We start from the raw sequence: 5779 nt of genomic DNA, 5'->3' as shown, positions 1-5779 counted from the left end.
CAATTTAGTTTATTGTCACGTGTACTGAGGTACAGTGAAAAGTTACGGAGAGAACATACAAAATCCACACCGAGGTCTCTGGTGCTGTGAGGCAGCCGCTCTATCACTGCACCACTGTGCCGCTCATAAGGCCACTTGGTTTTCTATGGTTAATGAATAAAACCACCAGACTGCTTTCTGAAGCTCAATTTCCCAGTTATAGTACAGCCAAAATTTCAAACTACATGGTAACAATAGAGGTCTTGAGCCGTCCCAAAATGTTGCATTAGACAATAGACAATAGGTGCAGGAGTAGCCCATTTAGCCCTTCAATCCAGCACCGCCATTCAATGTGATGATGGCTGATCATCCACAATCTGTACCCTATCCATGCCAATCATTGCCTGTCCATGTTCTCAATTGATGCTGCCTGACCCGCTGAGTTACTCCAGCACTCTGTGTCATTTTTTGTATACCAGCATCTGCTAGTGCCTTGTGTGACCAATAGATGTCTGTCATATGCAGATTTAATTGGTGACTAATTATATATATATAGAGAGAGAGAATAATAATCGTGCTATGAGACTAAGTTGGATGTTATCAGACGCCAGGCAACATCCATGGAGAGAGAAGCCATTATTGTTTCATGCGGGTGACCTTTAATTGGAATAACTGGGATAGGCTTTTGGCTCAGGAGTAGATGGTTGTAATGTTGCTGAAATCCTTTAAGCAAAAGCTGCTTCCTGTCATGGGCCGGAGTTTATCTCATGAAAACCTAGGAACTGTGGAGGATTATCAATACCTGAGTGATTCCCAATTTGTGATAATTTGAGAGAGTCAGCAAGGAAGTTCCCTATTTTGTTTACCCAAATTGACTTGAAATTTGAATAATCTTTCGTAGCAAGTTCGGTGCTTCAGGTGGGATGGAGATTGGGTATTCCGTGATTCATAAGGCAGCGTAATTATGTGAGGCAGTTTGTGTTCTGTTCAATCGTTTAATGATTCTTTATTGTCATGTATGCACTGCACGGTGAAATCCTTTCGCACGTCGTCATATTTTGGCGCCAAGTGGGTGTTGCCCAACATGGGGCTCAAACCCACGACCCTGAGATAAAGAGTCTCATGCTCTACCGACTGAGCTAGTTGTGCATCCACACTTAGTTGGTAGTGCTGTATCTTCATGATTAATTTGTTTATCTCCTGTGCCAAAGTAAGTGGCCAGTTTCCAACATGGATACTTGCTAATGGCTACAGACGAGGAATGTGCTTTCTCATCCAGGGTTTTGTAATGGGTCAGGGCAGTGCTACAGAGTATTGCTTAAAGCATTCCAGGAATTATTGAGAGAACAATGCAATCCACGAGCTTCTGTACAATGGAGGGTGAGGTAGCCACAGAAAAGAAATACTTTCCTCTTCACCGAGGGACCTGTCCCACTTTGTGACGACAAAAGCACCAACTGTTTGACGTGAGATCAGGTCAGTAAAGGAATGATGAAGCCGCATTCCGCAGAATCTGCATTGAACACTATACTCCCTAGAGGTAGAATGGAAACTTCCCAGTCTTAGACTACAATTGCAAAACAGACTCTTTACAGGAAATGCAATTGAAACCGTTAACCACGTGTGCAGTGGAATTTTTTAAACTGCTTGTATATTTACAAAATGCCATCCATTGATTTTTCTTTACCTGTTATTTTCATTACACTTTGAGAGTCATACAGCGTGGAAACAGGCCCTTCAGCCCAATTTACCCACGCCAACCAACATCCCCTATCCACACTAGTCCCACCTGCCTGCGATTGGCCCATATCCCTCTAAACCTTTCCTATCCATGTACCTTTCGAAATGTTTTTGAAACGTTGTGATAGTACCTGACTGAACAACCGTCTGTGGCAATTACTTCTAGATACCCACCTTATCGTAATAAAATTGCCCCTCGGGTTCCTAGTAAATCTTCCCCCCCCCCCACTCCTCTCATTTTGCATAATATAAAAAATGATTTAATTGGGTGCTGAAAACTTGTCTATTTACCCACACATCCCTTTTTGGGCGACCATCATAGAAATTGGATTGCTCTGTAAAACAACATAGACTCAATGGGCAGAACTGACCACCTTTTCGATGTTGAAATATGTCGTATGTTGCAAGATTATGGCCCATTCTACTGGACTCTTGATGCTTTGTACAACAAGACAAATATTGGCAGCTTCCTAATTGGCAGTGAAAACTAACAGTGAATCAGTAGCAGAGACTGTAGATGGATGGAAATGACGAACAGTTATTGCCAAGAGGAATACTTAAATGCAAATTCATCACAAGAATTCAATTTGACACATCCTTATTGAAATTTGCTGCAGTTACTGGCTTCAAAATTTGTACCCTGCACTCCAAGAAAGTACCTTAGTCTATCAATAGTAATATTTAAAAATAGTATATTTTTGATAATGATGATGATGCTTCATTGTCAGGTACCTGTTACAGTAAAAGTCTTTGTTTTGTTTACAATACAATAAGTATGCAAAGAGTCTCCCCGTATATGGGGCGCCCACAAACTTACAATTCAATATAGTCCCGATGGTCCCTCTTTGTTCTCACCACCCCCCCCCACCCCCACCAACCCCAACTGCGGGTTCCTCTTTGTTTGCGATAGTCCCCCATGCCAGGTCCCTCTTTGTTCTCTCGACGGGCCCCCGCCTCCCACGTTGGGTCCCTCTTCTTAAAGTATACAAAACCAAATGTGGAAGAGAACAAAAGGATGTTGAGGCAAGCTATGGGTGACAAACCCTTCACAACACTGGGCGGAAACGGCTTAAAGGTATCCCCTTTTTAAAAGGAGCTGCCTTTGAGAATAGTTTCTTTCCTTTGAAGCCTTCAGCATCTTCACAAAGCTATTTATCTCAAATGATTAATACAAAGCAAACTAAATCCACCAAAGGGAGCATGGAGATTCTCCAAGAATTCAACGCTTAAACTTGAACTAAGAAAAGCAATCCTTTCATCAAATGTGTATTTTGGAAGAAGCTTGCTTTGATTAAACTCGAAACATTGAGTATGTTTAGTTACTTTCTTCTTCATGGCCAGTCCTTTTAGATTGGGAATGACTTGTTTCTACTGAGCTCTAGGGGCACGAAGATCAATAATAAGGCTTTTGTTAGATTCTTAGAGTCTTCCATATATAGGCCAAGAGTTGGCTTGCTGGGCAAATGATGGGTAGTTTGAGAAGTGTTGCACTATATTTTCCAATATTTCCACAAAGCCCTTGTATACCTCTGATGCATGGACTCAACATCACTGTGAATTCTCCTTCTCCATTTTCAGTAGCTATGGTTCAGAGATTCTCAAGAGTCAATGCGGAAGCTGTAGTCTCATATAATTTCCCTTGCCTTCCTGGTGTGCTTTTTCTGCTGCGTAGCTCAGAATGGGGTGTCAGTTTTGGGAGAATTTGTTGAGAACGTGAACAAATTGGCCTGCCCAGTCTAGTCAATTGATTGTGTGTGGCTTGAGTGCTGGGAATGTTGGTTTTGGGGGGAATACTGATGTCAGGCAACTGAACCTTCGTCTCACCAACTAGAGAGCAGTCCTACCTCATTGGAGATCTTTGATTTATAATTCGACTTTATTGGACTTAATCTTGCACTAAACACTATACCCTTTACTCTGTATCTGTACAACGTGGATGGCTTGGTTGTAATCATGCATAGTCTTTTCGCTGACTGGTTAGCACGCAACAACAAAAAAGCTTTTCACTGTACCTTGGAACACGTGATAATAATGAACTAAACTAAATCAAACTTGTTTGTTTCTCCTTTCAGGAAACCTGTAGTTAGAGGCTCAATGTATATTAGCTGTGCCATGTGAAGAACAGCACCAACCCATCAGACATGGCCTTCTTTACCTTTACCACAGTGTTTGACTCTGTCAGGCCAGTGAGAATGTGGAGCAGTCCACAAGAGCTTGTACCCATCTTAGTCATAGAGTCAGAGAATGATTCAGTGGAAACAGGCCCTTCAGCCCAACTTGCCCACACATGTCCCAGCTACACTAGTCCCACCTGCCAGCATTTGGCCCATATCCCTCCAAACCTGTCATATCCATGTACCTGTCTAACTGTTTCTTAAATGGTGGGATAGTCCCAGCCTCAACTACCTCCTCTGGCAGCTTGTTCCATACACCCACAGCCCTTTGGGTTACCTCGCAGATTCCTATTAAATCCTTTCCCCTTCACCATAAACATAAACTCTGGTCCTCAATTCATCTACTCTGGGCAAGAGACTCTGTGCATCTACCCAATAGAATACCCAATCGTGCCATCAAATGTTAGGTTACTTGATGGCATGATCCCAACCAAGATCTACAACAGAATCAACGACCAGTGACAAACAAGGCTGAGGCATACCCCAACATTTTGCTTTCATCTTTCTCATAACAATGCTGCAGCTTGCAGCCAACAAACTTTCTATGGAATTCATCTTCAGAACTAATGAGGACATATTTGGCGTACAGCAACAATGCCCCAGTACTAAGTTTACCTCATCGGTCATGCAGCAATGTGCAGGTGGAGAGATTGTCTATGCTCGGAGTCTGAACTCCAAGGTGGCACAGTGACGCAGCGTTAGAGTTGCTGCATTACAGCACCAGAGACCTGGGTTTGATTATGACTGTGGGCGTTTCTGTACGGAGTTTGTACATTCTTCCTTTAACCTCATGGGTTTACTCCGGGTGCTCCAGTTTCCTCCCACACTCCAAAGACGTGCAGACTTATAGATTAATTGGCTTCGATAAAAATTGTAAATTATCCCTTGTGTGTAGGTTAGTGTTATTGTACGGGGTGAGACTGGTCGGCGTGGACTCGGCCTGTTTCCACGTTGTATATCCAAAGTCTAAAGTCTAGACTTCAAGCCATTATCAACTTGACTGAAGTCTCTGACAGGTTGAGTCCAACACTCAATATCTACTCAACAGAGAGAAGTTCCTTAACTTAGTCCACAGCATAGACACTTCCCTTCAGCACAACATGCCCACATCAAACAACATGTCCCATTTGCCCTTGTCCCACCTGCCTGCATTTGGCCCATATACCTCTGAACCTATCGTATCCATGTACCGGTCTAAATGTTTCTTATGTATTGTGATATTACCTGTCTCAACTACTTTCTCCTGTAGCTCGTTCCATATACCCATCACCCTTTGTGTGAAAATGTTACCCCTCAGGTTCCTATTAAATGTTTCTTCCTCATCTTAAACTATTGTCAGAAGGTACAACACTGTCCTTTGATAATAAAGATTCACAGTGGCCAAATGTGGACCACTTCTCGTTTCTCAGGAGTCATCCCTTGCTGAAGCTGGAATCTGGTAATTAATGTTCCCATCATTTTCTGTCTGCCAGCACAACCCATGATCAGTTGTATACAAGAATGGTGGCAGATTAAGACTTTAGACCTGGCTTTTGTTCTTCCAATCAGCAGTGCGTCTTGCTATCCTGCATGCATCGGACACCTGTTCTACCTACAGTTACTTCACTAAGCTCCTTTTGTGTTCATGAAACCTAAAATAGAAATGTATTAATATTAATATTGGAGCAAATCCCCTCCATGTTGTATGTTCACAGTGAGGTTTATATAACCTGGTGTCTCCCCACCTCTGCTGCTGAATCAACATCAGCTGGCCAAGATTAGTTTCCTGCCTACTGCAAAACGATGGGGCCCGTGTTAAGCCGAAGGTTGACGGGGTGGTCGTCTTGAAGATGTTGAGGTTGGCTCTAGGAACCTGACATTCCAGCACAGGCCATGGCTCCTCACTG

The 5779-nt window shown here is 42.9% G+C and overlaps 1 non-coding gene across 1 annotated transcript; it reads right to left on the bottom strand.

The window, feature by feature from the left end:
• Positions 1-1055: 1055 nt before the first annotated feature.
• trnak-cuu (transfer RNA lysine (anticodon CUU)) lies at positions 1056-1128 on the bottom strand. The gene has a single exon. It is a non-coding gene; the product is annotated as a tRNA-Lys (tRNA).
• Positions 1129-5779: the final 4651 nt, after the last annotated feature.

This window comes from Leucoraja erinacea, chromosome 9, assembly GCF_028641065.1.
Source record: "Leucoraja erinacea ecotype New England chromosome 9, Leri_hhj_1, whole genome shotgun sequence".
NCBI lineage: Eukaryota > Metazoa > Chordata > Chondrichthyes > Rajiformes > Rajidae > Leucoraja > Leucoraja erinaceus.
Note: the sequence above shows the minus strand (reverse complement) of the source record. Positions and strands in the feature narration are given on the sequence as shown.